Genomic DNA, 22725 nt, shown 5'->3' with positions numbered 1-22725 from the left:
GCAGGCATACATGCAGGCAGAACACTGTATACATAATAAATAAATCTTAAAAAAATAATAAGGCCGGGCGGTGGTGGCACATGCCTTTAATCCCAGCATTCGGGAGGCAGAGGCAGGCAGATCTCTGTGAGTTCGAGGCCAGGCTGGACCGATAGCCTCCTAAACAATACAGAGAAACCCTGTCTCGTAAAAACCAAAAAAATAAAATAAAATAAAATAGCATACGCCTTTAATACCAGCACTTGGGAGGCAGAGGCAGGTGATCTCTGTGAGTTTGAGGCCAGCCTGGTCTACAGAGCTACTTCCAGGACAGCCTCCAAAACAATACAGAGAAACCCTGTCTCAAAAAAACCAAAATAAATAAATAAATAAAAATAATAAAATAAAGTAGTTGAGTGTAGGAATAGCCTGCAGTCCCAGATTTCTGGAAGGCTAAGGCAGGAGGATCACTTAACTGCATGAGTTAAACACTAGCCTGATTAACATAGCCAGAACAAGACAAAGGGATGAAGCCAAAAGCTGCAACCCAGCTTTCTATAGCTACCTTCCACTTGCACAGTCTGACCCTGAGAGGATGGGCTTTCTCTGTAGATGTAGGTAACTAACTGCTCAGTGCTAGAGCAAGTGTGAGTCCTCCCCAGCACTGCAAAATAGTGACATCAAATGCTAAACTAAGATAGAGTCATTGTAAAACACACACACACAAGCTGGACAGTGGTGGCACACACCTTTAAGCCCAGCATTATGGAGACAGAAGCAGGTGGATCTCTGTGACTTTGAGGCTAGCCTGGTCTACAGAGTGAGTTCCAGGACAGTCATGTCTACACAGAGAAACCCTGTTTCAAAAAAAACAAAAAAGGGGGCTGGAGAGATGGCTCAGTGGTTAAGAGCACTGACTGCTCTTCCAGAGGACCCAGGTTCAATTCCCAGCACCTACATGGCAGCTAACAGGTGTCTATAACTCCTTCACCCAGACATATATGCAGGCAAATCACCAATGCAAATAAAATAAATAAATTATTTAGAAAACACATACACACACAAAACAACAGGAGCAGGGGTATTCATGGTCAGTGGTTCAATTCCCAATGCTAAAACAACACACCCTAAAATCAAACAGGAGGAGGTCTACAATGGCTAAAAGCACTGGCTGCTCTTCCAGAGACCCCATGTTCTATTCCCAGCACCCACACAGTAGCTCACAACCATTTGTAATTCCAGTTCCAGGGGATTCGATGCCCTCTTCTGGCCTCCACAAGCCTTTAATCCCAGCATTTGGAAGTCAGAGACAGGAGGATCTCTGAGTTGAAGGACAGCCTGGTCTACAGAGTGAGACCTTGTCTCAAAAAAAAAATTTAACTTTGAACAAAAATTTGCATACTATGAAGAGGAAATATGTATTATTTATACGTTCACAATTACAATTGTTTTATCATTCTAATATTTATGCATCATGACTTCATACCCATACAATAACAAATGAAGGGAATACAAGTTGCTTAAAGAGCACTTTTCTAACTGCTCACAAAGCCATAGTTGGTATTTGTAGCTTTTCCTACTATTCATCCCATACTCTCTTTGCTCTCTGGCAGAATCTCAGCTGTTTATAATTCCTTCCCGGGTAGGGTAACCCAAATCTCTTTTCTGATGGCTTTGAATCTTCAAGGGGAGTGAGTGAGTATATCACTGTCCTTCAGCAGCGCCTGTGAGTGGAGCTTTCATGTGGTGGCAGCCTGCCGTGCTGGGCCATCTGCAACCGGGCTGTAGACAGCAGGGACTCCTTAGGGGAAGGAAGTGCCGCGGGAGCCAAGGGCGAAGGAAAAGTACCTGCCTATCAACTTCCCCACGCCTTCACCTTCACACACCCTGCTTCTTTGCGGTCTATCCCTTGGCATTCCAGTATTTATTTCCTGTGTACGCATACAGCAGTGTGTACGTAGAGGTCGGAGGACAGCGCGCGGGAGTGATTCTCTCCTCCCACCATGAGTGTTCCAAGGACCAGCTCGGCTCACCAACCATGGTGGCAAGCATTGAGCCCACTGAGCCACTTCGTGGAGCTCAGGTCGGGTCATATGACTGCTGAATATTCTGTGGTTAGGCCGTTAGTGCCTACCAAAGTACAGAAGTAAGGAAGAAGACAGAAGTCGTCTCCAGAAAAGGGCATGGATTTGTTCCAAAATCTGAGAGTTCTGTATGGTGATTCACCAAATGGGACTTCCCAATGTCTCCATACAGCATCTCTATTGACATGAAGACTTTAAATACCAGTGAATTAGCTGACTTAGGTTCAAGAGTAGCTTGGAAACATTGGAAACAGCTTGAATGTGGCCCCAGGTGCTTCTCTAAAGTAGGAGACTTACCCCCCCAAAATTTTTTTTTGGCTTTTCGAGACAGGGTTTCTCTGTATTGTTTTGGAGGTTGTCCTGGACTTGCTCTGTAGACCAGGCTGGCCTCGAACTCACAGAGATCCGCCTGCCTCTGCCTCCCGAGTGCTGGGATTAAAGGCTCATGCCCAGCTTCATCAAAAAAAATTTATGGTGTTTCTTTTTTTCTTTCTTTTGCTCTCTCTCTCTCTCCCTCTCTCTCTCCCTCTCTCTCTCTCTCTCTCTCTCTCTGTCTTCTTTTGAGACAGGGTTTCAAGAAAACCTGATGGTGGCGCACGCCTTTAATCCCAGCACTAGGGAGGCAAAGGCAGGCACAGATCTCTGTGAGTTCTAGGCCAACCTGGTCTACAGAGCAAGTTCCAGCACAGGCTCCAAAGCTACAGGGAAACCCTGTCTTGAACAGCCCCCCTACCAATAAAAGAAAGAAAAGAAAGATTTCTATGATGTTTAAATTTTTTTTTTTTTTTTTTTTTTTGGTTTTTCGAGACAGGGTTTCTCTGTATTGTTTTGGAGTCTGTCCTGGAACTCACTCGGTAGACCAGGCTGGCCTCGAACTCATAGAGATCCGCCTGCCTCTGCCTCCCGAGTGCTGGGATTAAAGGTGTGCGCCACCAACGCCCGGCTGATGTTTAAATTTTTTAGATTTGCTTTTGAATTGTATGTGTATGAGTGTTTTGCCCACATGTATGTCTGCAGCCTGTGTGTCTGATGCTCAAGGAAGCCAGAAGAGGGCATCAGAATCCTTGGAACTGGAGCTACAGTTAGTCACCCGATGGGTGCTGAGACTGGAACCTGGATTCTCTGGGAGAGCAGCAAGTGCTCTTAACTGCTGAGTCATCTCTCCAGCCCCAATTCCTATGACATGACAGAAAACCAAAGACTTGATGGAGCTCTGAGTACAGAGGTGTGCTTTGGGCCCTGACAGTGATCTTTAAGGTAAAAGCTAATGGCTCCTGGCATTGCTCACAATTTACATTGAAGAAAACAATCATTTGTCAGGTCAGGAGCCGGATGGATCTCAAACAGCAAGAGTGCTACCACACTCAGAACACCGGCTGTAGTTGGAGTCCCTGCTTAATTAAATCCATGGCAGTTTGCAGTCATCATGATCCAGCTGTCTTATCTACAGACCAAACATGTGGGCTAAATACGGGTTCGATCAGTTCCATCACCTAGGATCTGGAATGTGCAGCTCCCCTAGTCATGAGTTTGTGGAGCTGCCATACCACAGGGGGCGTGGCTTGAACACACAGGCTTCTCCCTTAGTTCCAGGGACTACAGGAGGAATGTGCCAGCAGAAGGGCTCTCTGGTGGGGGCCTCTCTCTGGCTGTCTCCACAGACCTGTTGCACACTCTCCAGTACCCCCTCTTGTGAGGATCTCAGTCCTATTGGATTAGGTGCCTTTGTTATAATCTCGTTTAATTGCCTCCTTCAAGGTGCTATCTCCAGACACTCATGGAAGGGTTTGGATTTAATATATGAATTGTGGGAGACACAGGTCAGTCCATACACGCTGGAATGCCGTTTACTTCTAGTTTGCTAGTTTCATCTACATGTTCTGGGGGCATCCTCTTGGTCCTTCCCACCATACAGCCCTTTTTCTATGGGCCAGAATCAAATGACCCAGATCTCTGCCCCCCCCCCACGGGATGGAGGAGGCAGGAATGTGTAAGTGTGGTTTGCCTGCATGAGTGTCTGTACACCATCTATGAAGAGTCCAGAACAAGGTGTCAGAGCCCCTGGAACTGGATTTACATGGTTGTGAGTCATCATGTGGGTGCCGGGAATCAAACCTTGGTCCTCTGTAAGAGTATCAAGTGCTCTTAACCTTTGGGCTACCTACTGACCTCTCATTTATAACTTAATTATGGGAATATATTCTTAGAAATTTGTCACAGGCCAGTGGTGACGAATGCCTTTAATCCCAGAACTCTGTGGGCAGAGGCAGGTGGATCTCTGAGTTGGAGGCCAGCTTGGTCTACAGGAAGAGGTCCAGGAAGGATAGCCAGGGCTATGAAGAGAAGAAACCCCTGCCTCAAAAAAAAAAAAAAAGAAAGAAACAAAGAAGCCGGGCGGTGGTAGTGCAGGCCTTTAATCCCAGCACTCGGGAGGCAGAGGCAGGCAGATCTCTGTGAGTTCGAGGCCAGGCTGGTCAACAGAGAGTTCCAGGACAGCCTCCAAAATAATATAGAGAAACCCTGTCTCATAAAACCAAAAAGAAAAAAAAAGAAAAAGAAAAAGAAAAGAAAATTTTAATCTTTGTTATCTTATTATCTTGGTGAATATCATCATGTATACTAAAAACAAAAACTTAAATGAGGGGTTGGAGAGATGGCTCAGGGGTTAAGAATACTAACTGCTCTTCCAGAGGAACAGGATTCAATTCCTAGCACCCACATAGTGGCTCACAATGGTCTGAAACTCCAGTCCCTTTTCTGCCTTCAAGGGTACTGCATACATTTGGTGCAGAAATGTATGCAGAGCCAGGTGTTGGTGGCACACACCTTTAATCCCAGCACTCCGGAGGCAGAGGCAGGTGGATCTCTGTGAGTTTGAGGCCAGCCTGGTCTATAGAGCGAGTTCTAGGATAGGCTCCAAAGCCACAGAGAAACCCTGTCTTGAAAAAAAAAGTATGCAGACAAATCTAACAACTTGAGAGAAACAACTGAATACATATGTGAGCTATCTAACATAGCCCATTTTTGCTCCTAGGCCCCAAAACTCTACGAATACTATGGGCAACTGTAGCAGACTGTTATTTGTGTATCTAACATAACTGGACACACAGTGTGCAGTGGCAGTGTAAAGGCCCATGCCTGTGTCTCAGTACATGGAAGGCAGAGGAACAGGATCCCAAGAGAAGCTTTGGCTACATAGCAAGTTTGGGTCCAGCCCGGGCTACAGAGACTTTTTGTTGTTACTGGGGCTTTTGTTTGTTTGTTTTGTTTTTCAAGACAGGGTTTCTCTGTGTAACCCTGGCTGTCCTAGAACTCACTCTGTAGACCAGGCTGCCCTTGAACTCACAGAGAACCATCTCAGGGCCAGACACGCTGCTGGTACTTACTAAGAACAGCACTCACCATGACAGAGCCTAGAGGACTGAAAGTCACTCTGGGTGGATTAGGGAATGAACCTTGAGGGGTTTCAAGAGCCAGGGCCCTATTACAAAGCACTGGAGCTTTCAAGAGCGCTCTATACCAGTGGTTCTCAACCCTTCTTTTCGCTTTTTTGGTGCTTGGTTATTCTTAGATAGGGCTTTTCTGTGTATACCTGGCTGTCCTGGAACTCACTCTGTAGACCAGGATAGCCTCAACCATTGCTCTACATTTAGGTTACATTGAATTCATTAAAAATGTTTTGTTGCTGGGTGGTAGTGACACACACCTTTAATAGGCGGAGGCAGGAGGTGTAAGCGTTTCCACAGACTGGATGGCATGGATGGGGATGGATTATGGCACTCGGGAGCCAAAGAATACCATAGGTCACAGTAAGCATAGCAGAAAGGCTTCCCCAGTGTATCAGCTCTGCTCCTGCAGAAGAGGGCTTCCTAACCGACACTTCAGTTCCATTCCCCTGGAGAGTGTAACACTGCAGTTCACCAGGGGAAGGTTTACCCCGGCGAAAAGTGTTACAGTCCTGCTCTGCTCTACCCAGGCTCTGTCTGCTCCAGGGAAAGAAGGTCTCACCTAAACTTCATTCAAGAGATTCATTGGGAGGGAAAAATCCAGCAGAGTGGCTGCCCCCTGCCAGGGTGGCAGAAGACAGCAGGGCAGCCTGAACAGCCACAAGCTGAACAGATACAGGGTTTATATAGGGATTCTTTTTTTTTCCCCCGAGACAGGGTTTCTTTGTATTGTTTTGGAGGCTGTCCTGGAACTCGATCTTGTAGACCAGGCTGGCTCGAACTCACAGAGATCCACCTGACTCTGCCTCACGAGTGCTGGGATTAAAGGCATGTGCCACCAACGCCCAATTCTATATAGGGATTCTTAGGGGGTGGAGTTTTCCAGAGTGGGGATTGGTCAGATTTCAATCCTGAGCTCAGATTGGCTAGAGCTCCTGCTCAGGGATTGGTTAGTTTTCTGCACAGGATTAGGGTCAGATTTGGCTCTGGTTTCAGGGCCAAAGTGTGTTTCTGTCTCTGGTCCTTTTTAGCTTTTTGACTCTAGTTTTAGAGCCAGGATGTATATCTTTCAGTGGCTCTGATTCAAGGGATAACGTGTGTTTCTTTGGCACTGGTTTCAGGGTCAGGGTACATGTCTTTGGTTCTGGGCCAAAGTGTGTTTCTTTGGCTCTACTCAAGGTGTGTTTCTTTGGCTGGACCCTTTTCCCTACAGGAGGCAGAAGGCAGGAGGTTTTCTTTTGTGTAATCCTGGCTGTCCTGGAACTCTCTCTGTAGACCAGGCTGGCCTTGAACACACAAAGATCTGCCTGCCTCTGACTCCCGAGTCCTGGGTTTAAAGGTATAAGCCACCGCTGCCTTGAACTCTTAATCCCCCTTCCTCAGTGTTTGAATCCTGAGTTCACAGACATGTGTTACTGCCATGCCTGGCTTCTTCTTTCTTCTGCAAGTATTCAATATGAGAACTGTCAAGTACAACACACTTGCTTTAGTTGGCACTTTGTCACAAATAACCAAAGCTGATATTTGGTTACTTGTGGGGGCTGTGGGGCTGGAGCTGAGAACACTGAATTGGCATGGAGCTTAGTGTAACAGGAAGATTACCATACACGGATACACGGGATAGGGATATCAGATGTTATGTTATTAGGGGAAAATCGCTTACATGAGAAACCATAACCCAAGATCAGCCGGGCGTTGGTGGCGCACGCCTTTAATCCCAGCACTCGGGAGGCAGAGACAGGCGGATCTCTGTAAGTTCGAGACCAGCCTGGACTACCAAGGGAGTTCCAGGACAGCCTCCAAAGCCACAGAGAAACCCTGTCTCAAAAAAACAAAAAAAAAAAAAACAAAAAACAAAAAAAAATAAAACCCAAGATCAGTGCTCTGCTGCTCCGAGACTCAACTGGACTGAGAGAGAGAGAGAGAGAGAGAGAGAGAGAGAGAGAGAGAGAGAGAGAGAGAGAGAGAGAGAGAGAGAGAGAGAGAGAGAGAGAGAGAGAGAGAGAGAGCTGCCTCTCCCCAAGTCTTTATCCCACACCCCATATATGCACCTGTGACCACGCCCAAACGGGTGTGGTCAGTGCCAAAGGTTCCTAGTAAGATCTCTCCCTACAATTCCCCTTTTCGTCTAAAGAAAAGATTCAGACTTTATACAAAACTATATACAGGCCGGGCGGTGGTGGCGCACGCCTTTAATCCCAGCACTCGGGAGGCAGAGGCTGGCGGATCTCTGTGAGTTCAAGGCTGGGCTGGACCGATAGCCTCCAAAACAATACAGAGAAACCCTGTCTCGTAAAAACCAAAAAAAAAAAAAAACTATATACAAAGATGGCAAAATTCAAGTATGCACTAGGAAAAGGAGAAGTATGAACATGCTCCCTCAACATCTAAAGCCAGTAAACAACAAGAGCAAATGGCAAGAACTACATAACCAGTCCTAGGGTAAAGGCATCACAGAGATTACTACAGAGCTGTACTAAGCTGGAAAGTTTAAGTCTAGTACCTAATATTTCTGTCTGGGGAGAGAGAACAATAATTGTAACAGTCTAATCTTCAACCTCATCAAAGACCTGAGAAGGAAGATAACAATACTAGGGTAGGCAGGAAGTCCAGGAGAGCAGCTTCCAAACATGCTGTGAAGACAGCAGGCTACCTGGACAGTCACCCAAAGTCTCACAGCAGCATAGGAGCAACCAGCTTTGGCTAAGCTCTGAAGAATCTGACTGACCAACACAGAAGCAGGGAGGTAGAAAGGCTGTCTTACCCTGACTTGACAAGGTTCGGCAGTCTTCTAAACTATCTCCTGCAAGCACAGTAGGACAGCATGCCCAAAGTCAGTGGTTGAGGTGGGGGCAGTTCTTTATCTGAGAGGCCATTAGCCAAGGAGAGACTGGACTCCAGAAGGAGTGTCATCGGTGCCCAACATTTTCTTGGGAAGCTTGGTGCTGTCAGGAGCAAATGTGTCTCATGTTAACAGAGTACTAATATTAAACATTTAAATGCCATTTGCTGTAGGTCTATGAAGTGTTTGAAGACCAAAATCTATGTGTGGCTTATCTCCTAGAAATAAGATTGTGAGTGAAAATATTTGTAATTCTGGGGAACCTAGTTGTACAACAGCTTAAGCTTCCTAAAATAATTCAGCAAGGACCAAGATTACAGCAATATAACTATATTCCAGAGCAGTAGAATTACAGGTAACAGATTCAGATTCTAGGTGGATGCTCATAGAATCCCTAGCTTATGAGAATGCAAATCCACAATGCAAAAAGGTGCTTTGTCCCTTAAAGATCAGATCAGCACCATTGGATGAATGGGTCCTGTATACAGACAGCATTGAGTATAACGATTATGACACTGGAGCTTGGGTAGGAAACGGCATGTAGAGCACGCGTGGAACTATTTTGAACTGCAGAGACGCCTCAGAGTGCTTCCCGTGGCAGCTCAGAATGATGGATCAAGCCAGATCAGCAATCTCTAACTTGTTTGGTGGAGAACCATTGAAATACACCCAGTTTAGCCTGGCTTGGCAAATAGATGGGAGATAAGAGTCATGTGGAGATGAAATTGGCTGCAACTGACCATAACATGAAGGCCAGTGTCCGAAAACACAGAAGGTTTAATGGAAGACTCTTTGGGACAATTGCAGTAGTTACCTTTTTCTTGATTGGATTTATGATCGGCTACTTGGGCTATTGTAAACGCATAGAATAAAAAGACTGTGTAAGACTGGCAGAAATGGGGCTGGAGAGATGACTCAGAGGTTAAGAGCATTGACTGCTCTTCCAGAGGTCCTGAGTTCAATTCCCAGCAACCACATGGTGGCTCACAATCATCTACAATACAATCTGATGCCCTCTTCTGGCATGTAGGCAAAACACTGTATATGTAATAAATAAATCTTAAAAAAAAAGGCATGTACCATTGTGTCTGCTTAAAAAAAAAAACAAGACTGGCAGAAATGGAGACAGATAATTTAGAAATCTTACAAACAGAAGACATTCCTAAATCTTCCCGCAGCTGGATGTTAGTGGTGCACGCCTTTAATCCCAGCACTTGGGAGGCAGAGGCAGGCGGATCTCTGGGAGTTTGAGACCAGCCTGGTCTACAGAGCAAGTGCCAGGATAGGCTCCAAAGCTACACAGAGAAATCCTGTCTGGAAAAAAAAAAGTAAATCTTCTCCCTTATATTGGGCAGACCTCAAAAAAAAAAAAAACAAAAGTACTGTCAGAGAAGTTGGACGCCATAGAGTTCACTGACACCATCAAGCAGCTGACCCTAACCCTTGGGAAGCTGGATCTCAAATAGATGAAAATCTTGCCTATTATATTGAAAATCAGTGGCTTTAAACTCAGCAAAGTTTGGCCAGATGAATATTATGTGAAGATTCAGGTGAAAGGCAGTGTTGCTCAATACTCAGTGACCATAATAAATGCAAATGGTGATTTGAACCAGAGAATCCTGGGGCTATGTGGCGTATAGTAAAGCTGCTGGAGTCACTGGTAAACTGCTCCATGCTAATTTCGGCACTAAAAAAGACTTAGAAGATTTAAATTATCCTGTGAATGGATCTTTCGTGATTGTTAGAGCAGGGAAAATCACTTTTGCAGAAAAGGCTTTAAATGCCAAAAACTTTAATGCAGTTGGTGTCCTGATATACATGGACCAGACTAAATAAATTCCTTTTTTTCTTTCTTTTGCTCTGTCTCTCTCTCTCTCTCTCTCTCTCTTCTTTTGAGACAGGGTTTCAAAAAAAACCTGATGGTGGCTCATGCCTTTAATCCCAGCACTAGGGAGGCAGAGGTAGGCGGATCTCTGTGAGTTCGAGGCCAGCCTGGTCTACAAGAGCTAGTTCTAGGACAGCCTCCAAAGCCACAGAGAAACCCTGTCTTGAAAAACAAAAAACAACAACAACAACAGAAGAAAAGAAGAAGAAGAAGAAGAAGAAGAAGAAGAAGAAGAAGAAGAAGAAGAAGAAGAAGAAGGAAACTGTCCTCCTAGTTGGAACTCCTCCTAGTTGTGTAAGATTGTTACGTCTGCTGCGCGGCCTGTGTCCGAGAACGTGCAGAGGGTGTCGGGTATTGAAAACACAGAGACTCGTTCAATGATATAAAGAGAACTTTAAACAGGCTCCAAAAAGGTTCAAGAAAACCTCCTAAGAAAAGCTCCCACCAGAGAAGCTTCTGCTCTCTCCTCTCCCCTGGCTGGTTCTGCTCTGACCCCAGAGGTGGATGTGTGTGGGTTTTTGAAGGTGCGGTTAGTCTCTGGACAAGGTCGAGGTCAGGGCGGTTTCCGTGGGAAGGCCTTTCCCAGGAACTTATTGTATCATTTTTAGTAAACATGTTTTTACTAAACATTGTCTTACAGCTGCCTACTCCCAGGCAGAAGGGGAAGTGGCCAGGAACTTATTGTATCGTTTTTAGTAAACATGTTTTTACTAAACATTGTCTTACAGCTACCTACTCCCAGGCAGAAGGGGAAGTGGGTCTCTGCTCAAGGTCTGGTGTTCCCACATAAGATGGCATATTTACAGGATAAAAATGTGAACCTCTCTGGGCAATGTGCTGAAAGAAACAAGAATACTTAACCTTTTGGAGTTATTAAAGGTTTTGAGGAACCAAACCAGTACATTGTAGTAGGTGCCCACAGAGATGTCTGGGGTCCAGGTGCAGCAAAAATCCAGTGTGGGAACAGGTCTTCTGTTGAAACTTGTCCAAGCATTCTCAGATATGGTTTCAAGAGGTGGGTTCAAATCCAGAAGAAAGAAGCATTATCTTTGCCAGGTGGAGAGCAGGAGACATTGGAGCTGTTGGTGCCACCGAGTGGCTAAAGGGATACCTTTCATCTCTGCATTTGAAAGCTTTCACTTATATTAATCTGGATAAAGTTGTCCTTGGTATTAGCAACTTCAAGGTTTCTGGCAGACCTCTATTTTTTTTTTAACTGAAAGAGACCTTTTTTTTTCTTCAAAAGATTTATTTATTTATTGTGTATACAGTGTTCTGGCATGTATAACTACATGCCAGAAGAGGGCACCAAATTTCATTATAGATGGTTGTGAGTCACCATGTGGTTTCTGGGACTTGAACTCAGGACCTCTGGAAGAGCAGTCAGTGCTCTTTTTTTTTTTTTTTTTTTTTTTGGTTTTTTGAGACAGGGTTTCTCTGTGGCTTTGGAGGCTGTCCTGGAACTCGCTTGGTAGTCCAGGCTGGTCTTGAACTCACAGAGCTCCGCCTGCCTCTGCCTCCCAAGTGCTGGGATTAAAGGCGTGCGCCACCAACGCCCGGCTGCAGTCAGTGCTCTTAACCTCTGAGCCATCTCTCCAGCCCCCAGACCTCTATTATATACACTTATTGAGAAGACAATGCAGGACATAAAACATCCAATTGACGGGAAACCTCTACATGGAGACAGCAATTGGGTCAACAAAGTTGAAAAACTTTCCCTTGACAATGCTGCTTTCCCTTTTTCTCGCATATTCTGGAATCCCAGCAGTTTCTTTCCGGTTTTGTGAGGATGAGGACTGTCCTTATTTGGGCACTAATTTGGATACCTACAAGAAATTGATTCAGAAAGTGCCTCAGCAGAACTAAATGGTTCGTGCAGCGGCGGTGGCGGAAGTGGCTGGTCAGTTCATAATTAAACTTACCCATGAAATCGAGCTGAACCTGGACCATATGTGTAACAACAAGATGCTGTCATTTGTGAAGGGTCTGAACCAGTTCAGAGCAGATATCAGGGCAATGTGACTGAGGCTACAGTGGCTGTATTCGGCTCCTGGTGACTTTCCGAGCTACCTCTACACTAATGACTGACTTCCGTAATGCGGAGAAACCCAACAGATTTGTCACGAGGGAAATCAATGACCGTATTATGAAAGTGGAATATCACCACACCCCACGCAGGCACTTGTCACCACGCCCGTTTGGGTTGGTCAGCACCACAGGTGCCTAGTAAGATCTCTTCCTACAGTTTAGCGTTCCCATTCCCTTGGCAGCTAAGCTGGTTTCTGACTCTCATCTATTTCCTTGGGACCCTGCCTAATACTAATCTTTGTAGCCACTGGAGCCCTTCTCCTCGGTGCAACAGAAATCACAGCAGTAATTTGCAGAGAAAATGAAATACATTCTTTGATTAAGTACAAAATTGTTAACTATAAGCCAGTTTTGGTGGCCCACATCTCTGTGACTTTCAGGCTATCCTGATCTACACAGTGAGTTCCAGGCTAGCCAAGGCTACATTTGGAAAAAAAAAAACCAACAAAGGAATAACTGTGATTGATAGGGTAGGCAAAGGTGAGAGACTATCTAGGAGAGCTCAGTGCTTGTCTAACATTCAGGAGGCCTTGGCTCAGTTTGATGGCAGACGGTTGTAATCTCAGAATCTGGGAGGGGGAGGTAAGATCAGAATTTTAAAGTCACTGGGGTAGTGGTAGCGCCCACCTTTATTGAAACTGGGTAGGACTTTTATTATCACTATATGCTGGAGATTCCTTGGTGATAAAATTGCTCTTCCTTTGAGCGGGGCATAGTGGTGCACACCTTTTCCCAGAACTTGGAAGGCAGAGGCAGGCGAATCTCTCTGAGTTTGAGGCCAGCCTGGTCCACATAGTTCCAGGACAACGAGTGCTACACAGAAAAACCCTGTCTGGAAAAAACAACAACAAAGCCAAAAATGAGAAAGCAATCAGGAAGCACCTGCAGGTCTAGACCAGGGAATAAAGACAAAAGTTGGGAATTGCTGAACCTGGGACCCCTGGAGGGACTGGGCAGAGCCGCCCCGACCTTGGAAAAGTCTGGCGCTCCTGCCCGCTGTCTCCGCACTTGCAGTGACCGCAGAGGACAGGCTACCTAGCTGGCCGCTGGTGTCTGTGGGTCGGATGCTATGGAGCTGGTTCTGTGACTGTTGCTGGGGAAACACACCTCCAAAGTTCACTCTACAGCAGCTGCAGGAAGGAGAGTTAGAGTCCTAGCCCTTACATCACAGGAAGTCAGCTGAAGGAGCAAATCGCTCCTTTCCTCCTCTGGCCTCACTATCGCCCTCTCGTGGCCTTTATTGGCAGAGCCAAATACTGAGGCAGCTGAAGACGGTTATGTGATTTTCTCTGCTGAGCGCCAGTATCTTACAGCAGGAAAGGGAACAGGGATGGCAAAAAAGAATTTGAAGCGAGGAGCTAAAAACGCAGTAATTAGCAGCAGAGAGATCTTTATAATATGTACATGGAGCTGGACAGTTAGCTCTTCTAGAGAGCAGAGGTTCGATTCCCAGCACCACATGGAGACTCACAGCAGTGTGTAACTCTAGTCCCGGGGGATTCGACGCCCTCTTCTGACCTCTCTAGGCACTGCATGTACATTGTACACAGACTTATATGCAGGCAAAATACTCATACACATTAAATAAATTTTAAGATTATATGTATTTGTAGTTCGAGACCAGACTGGTCTGGTCTATAAGAGCTAGTTCCAGGACAGCTTCCAAAGCCACAGAGAAACCCTGCCTCGAAGCCCCCTCCAAAAAAATTACATTTTATTATTTATTGTGTGTCTGCATGTGCACCCATATGTGCCCATGCGGCAGCTGGAGGACAATTTATAGGAGTTGGTTTTATTCTTCCACCATGTGAGTTCTGAGCATCGAACTCAAGAATCAGGCTGGGCTATAAGTGGTCGCTGAGTCATCTTTCTGGACCTAAAAACTATATTTTAAGCCCCATCTCCACACAGCCTTCATCTGACTGAGCCTTACAATTAATTGTAGAACCCCATATAGGAAGTCAGTGGTGAAAGCTGAACATCTCCCAAGGCAGCCAAACTCAGGTCCATCTCAGAAGTCTCATGAGGACAGTCAACATAGTAGAACTTCCAGAGTTCAGTGTCCCAGAAAGGAAGGGAAGCCAAAGCCAGCAACAGACCAAGGAGTCCTTCCAATAGGAAATCGAGGTCTAATCCAAGATCATCCCCTAGGCTCAGGAAGGGTTTTGCTATGCCTGACCAGTGAGAATGCAGCAGCATTTCGTTAGAAGTCCCTCTTCCTCCGCTTCCCTTTTCTGACCAGACTTTACCCTTTCTTTCTTTTCCCTTTTTTTTTTTTTTTTTTTTTTGAGACAGGGTTTCTCTGTGTAGATCTAGCAATCCTGATTCTCTCTTTTTTTTTTTTTTTTTTTTTGAGACAGGGTTTCTCTGTGGCTTTGGAGGCTGTCCTGGAACTCGCTCTTGTAGACCAGGCTGGCCTCGAACTCACAGAAATCCACCACCTCTGCCTCCCAAGTGCTGGAATTAAAGGTGTGCGCTACCAACGCCCGGCTAGCAATCCTGATTCTCGATTTGTAGACCAGGCTGGCTTCGAACTCACAGAGATCCTCTTGCCTCTGCCTCCCAAGTGCTGGGATTAAAGTTGATCACCACCACTACCCAGCTGACTTACCCTTTCATGCCCTGCCAGTGGACACTGGGTGTATTTGTGAAGTGTAGACAATTTTTTTTTGAGACAGGGTCTCTCTCTGTGTAGCTTTTGGCTGTCCTGGAACTTCTGTAAGACCAGGCTGGCCTCAAACTCACAGAGATCCGCCTGCCTCTGCCTCCCAAGTGCTGGGATTAAAGACATGCGCCACCACTGTCCGGCTTGCAGATGACTTGTTTAATGTGTTGGTCGCCACCAATAACTGCTTGAGAGACTGTACTTAGAACAATGACTCCATGGAACTTGGGGTAAATGTATTCTGTAAGGAAAAACAGGTATTTGGCTCAGAAAGGCATTGACATACAAATATCTGAGTTTTCATCTTCCTGAACGCTGGGCCAAACTTCACTTCCTCATAGGGACTGCCAGGTTTAGCAAGTAGAAGTACAGGATTTGAATTTCAGATAAACAACCAAGAATTTCTCATCATAAATATGCCCTGTGCAATATATTTGGAACATGGTTAAAGTAAGAAAAGATTCATGATCACCTGTGTTCCCTTCCTTGCTGTAGATATGGTCACACGGCTGCTTTGCTCAATGGAAGGTTGATGGAAACAGTGCTAGTATCTTTGAGGCTGACCAGTGTGCTTCAGGATGTAGAGGAATCTGGGAAGTCATGGAAGGGCCAGGTCACAAAGCAAGGACTAGCTTCCCAATGTCTTGACGGATGGCCCCATCCCAGACCTGTACTAGACTACAGTGTAAACAGACAGAAACCTCTGTTCTAGACTACAGTGTAAACCAGACAGAAACCTCTGTACTAGACTACAGTGTAAACCAGACAGAAACCTCTGTACTAGATTACAGTGTAAACAGACAGAAACCTCTGTACTAGATTACAGTGTAAACAGACAGAAACCTCTGTACTAGACTACAGTGTAAACCAGACAGAAACCTCTGTACTAGACTACAGTGTAAACCAGATAGAAACCTCTGTACTAGACTACAGTGTAAACCAGACAGAAACCTCTGTACTAGATTACAGGGTAAACAGACAGAAACCTCTGTACTAGATTACAGTGTAAACAGACAGAAACCTCTGTTCTAGACTACAGTGTAAACCAGACAGAAACCTCTGTACTAGACTACAGTGTAAACCAGACAGAAACCTCTGTACTAGATTACAGTGTAAACAGACAGAAACCTCTGTACTAGACTACAGTGTAAACCAGACAGAAACCTCTGTACTAGACTACAGTGTAAACAGACAGAAACTTCTGTACTAGACTACAGTGTAAACCAGACAGAAACCTCTGTACTAGACTACAGTGTAAACCAGACAGAAACCTCTGTACTAGACTACAGTGTAAACCAGATAGAAACCTCTGTACTAGACTACAGTGTAAACCAGACAGAAACCTCTGTACTAGACTACAGTGTAAACCAGATAGAAACCTCTGTACTAGACTACAGTGTAAACCAGACAGAAACTTCTGTACTAGACTACAGTGTAAACCAGACAGAAACCTCTGTACTAGACTACAGTGTAAACCAGATAGAAACCTCTGTACTAGACTACAGTGTAAACCAGACAGAAACCTCTGTACTAGACTACAGTGTAAACCAGATAGAAACCTCTGTACTAGACTACAGTGTAAACCAGACAGAAACTTCTGTACTAGACTACAGTGTAAACCAGACAGAAACCTCTGTACTAGACTACAGTGTAAACCAGATAGAAACCTCTGTACTAGACTACAGTGTAAACCAGACAGAAACCTCTGTACTAGACTACAGTGTAAACCAGATAGAAACCTCTGTACTAGACTACAGTGTAAACCAGACAGAAACCTCTGTACTAGACTACAGTGTAAACCAGACAGAAACTTCTGTACTAGACTACAGTGTAAACCAGACAGAAACCTCTGGGCCAGAGAGATGGCTCAGTGGGTAGAGTAAAAGGTGCTTGCCACCTGATGACCTGATTTTGATGCCTCAACCCTATTGTGTTAGAAGAGAAGCAACTCCCAGAAGTTTTTCTCTCTCTTGTTGTGTGTGTGTATGTGTATATATAGAGAGAAAGAGATAGAGGCAGAGAAACAGATAGACAGAAAGACAGGGCATAGTGGCTCACTGCTTTAATCCTAGCAATAGGGAGGGAGAAGCAAGCAGGTATCTGTGAGTTGGGGCCAGCCTGGTCTACATATTGAATTCTAGGCTGGACAGGGCTACACAGTGAGATCCTATCTCAAAGGCCTTATTGTGCATGAACCACTGAATTTTAGAAAGTGTTATCCTTTTCTTCTCTCTCTCTCTCTCTCTCTCTCTCTTTCTTTCTCTCTGTCTCTTTTTTTTTTTTTTGAGCCCAGGCTGTCCTGTAACTCACTCTGAAGACCTGGCTGCCTGGCTGGCCTTGAAGTCAGCGATCTGACTGCTTCTGCCCCCTGAGTGTTGGGATTGAAGGCGTTTGCCAACATGTCCAGCTTTAGAAAGTGTTTTTCTGAGCTGGGCAGTAATGACACATACCTTTTGTCCCAGCACTCAGGAGGGTAAAGGTAGGCAGATCTCTGTGAGTTCAAGACCAGTCTAGTCTACAGAGTTCCAAGACAGGCTCCAAAGCTGCAGAGAAACCCTGTCTCAATACCTGTCCCCCCAAAAGCAAGTGTTTTTTCTCTCTCTTTTCTTTCCACCTCCTTATTTCTTCTCCTCTTTCTTCTCATATTGCAGACTGAACCCAGGGCCTTTTAAAAAAATTATTGGGAGCTGGCTGGAAGAGGGAACTGACCTCCAAGCATGCACGCACCCCCAAAATAAAATAAAAAATTTCTTTTCTTTTTTTTAAGTGCTTACTGTGTGACTTGGCATAATAGCATACACCTTTAATCCCAGCACTTAGAAGGCAGAGGCAAAAGGCCAGCCTGGTCTACAGAGGGAGTTCCTGGATAACAAGGGCTACACAGAGAAACCATATCTCAAAATAATAAATAAATAAGTAAATAATTTACACACAGTGTAGCCCAGGGCTGGCCTAGTACTTGTCATTGTCCTACGTTAGCCTCCTAAGTGCTAGACTCAGAGGACACCATGAGCAGCTGGGCCCCACCCCCTCCAGTCTGCACAGCTTTTCTCCCCCGTCCCGCCACCTGAGCCTTTTCATTATTTGTGTTCCTTGTGAGTGCGCTGCACACCTGCACGCAGAGACCAGCGGCCAGCCTTAGTTTTTTCAGGTGGGAGGGGTCAGGGTTGCCTCTCCATTCTGCAGAGATGTCAATCCACATCACTGGGGCTCCAGCCATCATCCCCTATCTGCCCTGTGAAGGGACAAACACAGGAAGATTATCCCACCGGAGAGGACATCTACTTTCTTGAAATGAGGTTCCCCATGAGGACATAGGGCTTGATGATTCTACTGGTATCTTACTTCTTTCTCTGTGTTGTTTTGGAGCCTGTCCTGGAACTAGCTGTTGTAGACCAGGTTGGCCTTGAACTCCAGAGATCCCCTGGCCTCTGCCTCCCGAGTGCTGGGATTAAAGGTGTGCGCCACCACCGCCCGGCCTTACTTCTTTCTCTTGCTGTGACAAATTACCATGACCAAGGGAACTTGTAAAAGAAAGCATTTAATTGAGCTTATGGTTTCAGAGGGTGAGAGTCCATAATGATGGAGCAGGGGTATGGTGATAGAGCAGCTGACAGCTCATAACTCAATCCAAAAGTAGGAGAGGGGCCAGGCGTTGGTGGGGCACGCCTTTAATCCCAGCACTTGGGAGGCAGAGGCAGGTGGATCTCTGTGAGTTCAAGGCCAGCCTGGTCTACAGAGCGAGTTCCAGGACAACCTCCAAAACAATACAGAGAAACCCTGTCTCGAAAAACAAAAGTAGAAGAGGAGGCAGAGAGAGAGAGAAAGAGAGAGAGAGAGAGAGAGAGAGAGAGAGAGAGAGAGAGAGAGAGAGAGAGAGAGAGAGAGAGAACAGTGGCAATGCCACAAATCTTTTGAGATCTCAAAGCTTGCCCTTACCTCCTAACTCTTCCCGATAGTTCTACCAACCAACTGGGAACCAAGTGTGCAAACACAGGAGCCTATGGGAGCCATTCTCACTGCAGCTAGGTTGTCTGGACAGTGAGCCCAGCTCCAAGTCCTCAATCTTGTGTGGCAAGCATTTTTATAGAATGGGTTACCCCCCCACCTCTTCTCCCCCTCCACAAATGTTACTTGTATCCAGTGATGATGTCATGTTAATGATATGTTAATGTAGTGATGTCTCTATGTGCTGTCCCATGCACCATTCTCATGAGTACTCTGTGGAATTCATGCTACCATATCCTTACATTAGCTTACCTGGGTACATATGAGCACATGTCTGCCCACCCTAAGACAGGGCTTCAGCAGCAAACCTGAGAGCCTAGCTTGGTGAACCAATGAGTTCAGTTAGGTCAGCCGACAGGAGTATTGGCAGCTTCCGCACCAAAGGAAAGTGCAGTCCGTCCCCAGCAACCATTACTGGCTCATGTAATCCTCAGGGAAGGGAAGGACCTTGTACAGTGCCTCCCGAGAATGAGTACTCCCTCCCCTCTGTGAGGGATGCTAATCGGCTCCATCCCACACACAGGCAATCGAGCACTCCAATGTTAGAATAGCAGCAGCCTTGCTCTACCTGGAAGACATGTAGATGAGAAGGCTGGTCCAGAGAGGGCCAGTCTTTGCCCAAAGCCTCACAGCCCCCCACCCCCCATCTCTCTTCCTTTGGACGATCCTAACCCTTGCATAACTACAATGGTCCTGTTTCTGAGGATGGTTCCTGACTCCTCCCCTTGGATCTGAGTCCACTTTTCCCAACATGAATGTGCTGATGGCACTATACACTCAGCGTGCCCCAAATACAGCTATTCTTTGGTGAACATTTTTCTAATGGTTTCCCATGTGGTACTATGTAATTTTCACAATTATTCTGTAAGACTATGTTATTCCTTTCCATGTTCAGTGCAGTTTTTCTTCAGTGACCTGGAGAACTGGTCCCAGGGTCCATGAAGGGAATCACACTCCTCACTCACACACACACACACACACACACACACACACACACACACACACACACACACACACACACACAAAGACATAGATTTTGTATATAACCTATGTAACCCTCTTGCATATTTCTTTTTTTTGTTTGTTTTTTGATTTGGTTTTTCAAGACAGGGTTTCTCTGTGGCTTTGGAGGCTGTCCTGGAACTAGCTCTTGTAGACCAGGCTGGCCTCGAACTCACAGAGATCCGCCTGCCTCTGCCTCCAAGTGCTGGGATTAAAGGCGTGCGCCACCAACGCCCGGCTTTTGCATATTTCAAATATCTATAATACATAATATGTGAATGGTATATAAATAATTGTTGTATTATTTAGGAAGTAATGAAAAAGTCACAAGTCTAAATTCTGCTGGGCGGTGGTGGTGCACACTTTTAATCCCAGCACCTGGGAGGCAGAGGCAGGCAGATCTCTGTGAGTTCAGCCTGGTCTACAAGAGCTAATTCCACAACAGGCTCCAAAGTCATAGAGAAGCCCTGTCTTGAAAAAACAAAAACAAAAACAAAAAACAAAGTCAATATACTTAGTACTGCTTTCCTTTTTCAACTATTTGTTTCTTTTTTCTTTTTCTTTTTTTTTTTTTTTCCTTTTGGTTTTTCGAGACAGGGTTTCTCTGTGGCTTTGGAGGCTGTCCTGGAACTCGCTTGGTAGACCAGGCTGGTCTCGAACTTACAGAGATCTGCCTGCCTCTGCCTCCCGAGTGCTGGGATTAAAGGCGTGAGGCACCACTGCCGGATGATGTATTTGTATGTATATATGTATCTGTGTGAGTTTATGCCACACATGTTCAGGGATTCATTCATGGAAGCTAGAAGAGGTTGGATCCCTTGGGACTGGAGTTCTCAAAGGGACTTCCCAACAAGGTTGCTAGGAGCCAAACTCTAGCCCTCTGGAAGAGCAGTATGCACTTTTAATCACTGAGTTATTTCTCTAGCATCAAGATTTTTTAAATGTGTTTTTGTATGTTTCTATGTGGGAATGTGCATGGGAGTGCAGGTTCCCAAAGTTTCCAGGTGTTGGATCCCCAGGAGCTAGAGTTGCAGGTAGTTGCTGTACTTGGGTCTTCTGTAAGAGTACACTGGGCTTTTAACTACTGAAACACCTTTCCAGTCCCTCCTTTTTTGGGGGAGGGGACTGAGACAGGGTCTCACTATGTAGCTCTGGGTGTCCTGAAACTGACTCTGTAGACCAGCCTGGCTTGGAACTCACAGAAACCCACCTTTTTGCCTCCTGAGTGCTGGGACTGAAGGTTTGCACCACACTAGGCTTTACAGTCCTCCTGCCCAGCCTCACAAATTCAGGGACTGCATGTGTGTATCACACCTTTACTTCATCCTCGACATAAAAAAATTCAAGTAGAGCCAGGTGGTGGTGGCGCACGCCTTTAATCCCAGCGGTTGGGAGGCAGAGGCAGGCAGATCTCTGTGAATTTGAGGCCAGCTTGGTCTACAGAGTGAGTTCCAGGACAGCCAGGACTATCTGTTTCACAGAGAAAGTCTTGAAACAAACAAACAAACGGGTAATTCTAACTTCTGTGTTTATGCTAAGGAATGTTCATATTCACACACACTAAAAAGTGTTGCTTTTAAAAGAATTTACCACTTCCCTAATGAAAGCATTTGTGTACTGGCCAGCAACTCACTATAGATATTTAAGGACAGGAGGTGTGCCTGTCTTCCTTAGTCCAAAATAGGCATTAAAAAACAACTGGTGAAAAGAATCATTTAAAATCTCTTAAGCCTCCACACTTCACATTTTTAGATTCAAACTTCCGCTCACTCCACCCCAGAGGGACTGACTACCAGAGACCCGTCAATGCTCCTTCTTCTCCCACCTTCATTAAAGAACAAAAAGACATCTATCTACCTCTAGGTCTGCAGCGTGTCTGGTTTGTATTTCAGCAGAGTCTTAGAAGGAAATGACTTCTCTCTAAACTGTGACCGCCCAACCCTGCTGTGGCATTCTTAGACCTCCGGTAAACAGGAAGCTTCCTGCCTTGGGCCCTTCATGTTCCTGTCTCAGACTATTAGAGACTGTTAATAGGCTGGTAAAAGGACAGCTGCTGGCCATAAAAGCAGCCCATTCCTTAGAACCTCAGCCACTAGCCCTCCAAGGTCAGGGAGAGAGCAAGCCCTTCTCCAGGTGTTGCTCACCTAGCAGGGGTCCTCAGGTGTAGGGTTTCTGGGGTGATGAGGTCTGGAGACCAAGCAATAAGAACACAGCTGCTCCGTGGGAGGTGAATCACCTCTCCTAGGAGGGGAACAATCACCTCTGGTTATCCCTTAAAATGAGACAAAGTGAAGCCGAGACCAAGGGACCCAGTGCTCCAGTCAACCGGACCCCAGCTCCTCCCACACATTTACTTTTGGGAGAGGGAGAAGTCCTAGGATTTGCAGCTGCTGGCTCAGTCTTTGCCAGCTGGAGGGACACTAGGGCAGAGGTGATTGTCTTTTGCCAAGAAGGGCACTCGGTGTCTTGGCAGAAGGCAGAGGGCTGCCCCAATCTGTGTGTACATTTCAGTAGCATTTGACTCTGGACCAAATGCTTGGCTGTGCTAGCTCTGTGGTGATGGGTGGGAATGCTAGTTGGCCAGGCTGGCTGGAGGCTCCCACGGAGGGTGCTGGGTCTCGGCCAGGAGCTTCCCTTCACTGGCAAGTTGAGCTTTCTGTCACGGTTGGAGGGAGTGTGTCCAAGTTCTAACTCTCAGCTTTCCAGAAGCTGCTGCGGATTGCCAT

At 45.9% G+C, this 22725-nt stretch overlaps 1 long non-coding RNA gene and 1 pseudogene across 2 annotated transcripts; one reads left to right on the top strand and one right to left on the bottom strand.

Annotated features, from left to right (window-relative positions):
* The first annotated feature begins 8961 nt into the window (after positions 1-8961).
* Positions 8962-12463, top strand: LOC101830354 (annotated as a pseudogene).
* A 2666-nt stretch (positions 12464-15129) lies between these two features.
* LOC110342734 lies at positions 15130-21998 on the bottom strand. Of its 2 annotated transcripts, XR_005881204.1 has the most exons (4): positions 21857-21998; positions 18102-18224; positions 15462-15579; positions 15130-15230 (listed from the first exon to the last, which is right to left on the bottom strand). It is a non-coding gene; the product is annotated as an uncharacterized LOC110342734 (long non-coding RNA). The 2 variants fall into 2 exon arrangements; XR_002384898.2 differs by lacking the exon at positions 15462-15579.
* Between the last annotated feature and the right edge of the window lie 727 nt (positions 21999-22725).

This window comes from Mesocricetus auratus, unplaced genomic scaffold (assembly GCF_017639785.1).
Source record: "Mesocricetus auratus isolate SY011 unplaced genomic scaffold, BCM_Maur_2.0 Super-Scaffold_100014, whole genome shotgun sequence".
Classification (NCBI taxonomy): domain Eukaryota; kingdom Metazoa; phylum Chordata; class Mammalia; order Rodentia; family Cricetidae; genus Mesocricetus; species Mesocricetus auratus.
The sequence above is the reverse complement of the archived record's forward strand: the minus strand, read 5'-3'. Positions and strand labels throughout refer to the sequence as shown.